A 498-nucleotide genomic window follows, 5' to 3' on the forward strand; every position below is an offset into this window, starting at 1 on the left:
TAATCTCTTCTTGGTTTAGTTTTGGTGGTTCCCATGCCTTTAGATATGCATCCATTTCTTTTAGGTTTTCGAATTTGGTCGCATATAGGTTTATAAAGTATTCCCTTATAATGTTCTGCATCTTTCTGGTGTCTGTTGTGATGTTTCCCCTTTCATCTCTGATTTTTTTAATTTGGAGGTTCTCTTTCTTTCTTTTGGTTAACTGGGCTAGTGGTCTGTCATTCTTGTGTATCTTTTCACAGAACCAGCTCTTGGATTCATTGATTATTTATGTTGTTTTCTTTGTTTCTATTTCATTAATTTTTGCTCTGATTTTTTTTTTTATTTCTTCTTGTCTGCTGGGTTGGGTTTCATTTACTGTTGCTTTTCAAGTGTCTTGAGTTGCAATGTTAAGTCATTTTTTGTGCTCTTTCTGATTTTTTGATGTAGGCACTTAGAGCTATAAACTTCCCTCTAAGGACCACTTTCAGCCTGTCCCAGAGGTTTTGTTGCATTGTG

Source organism: Nannospalax galili, unplaced genomic scaffold, assembly GCF_000622305.1.
Source record: "Nannospalax galili isolate Female #2095 unplaced genomic scaffold, S.galili_v1.0 scaffold196, whole genome shotgun sequence".
In the NCBI taxonomy this organism is placed as follows: Eukaryota; Metazoa; Chordata; class Mammalia; order Rodentia; family Spalacidae; genus Nannospalax; species Nannospalax galili.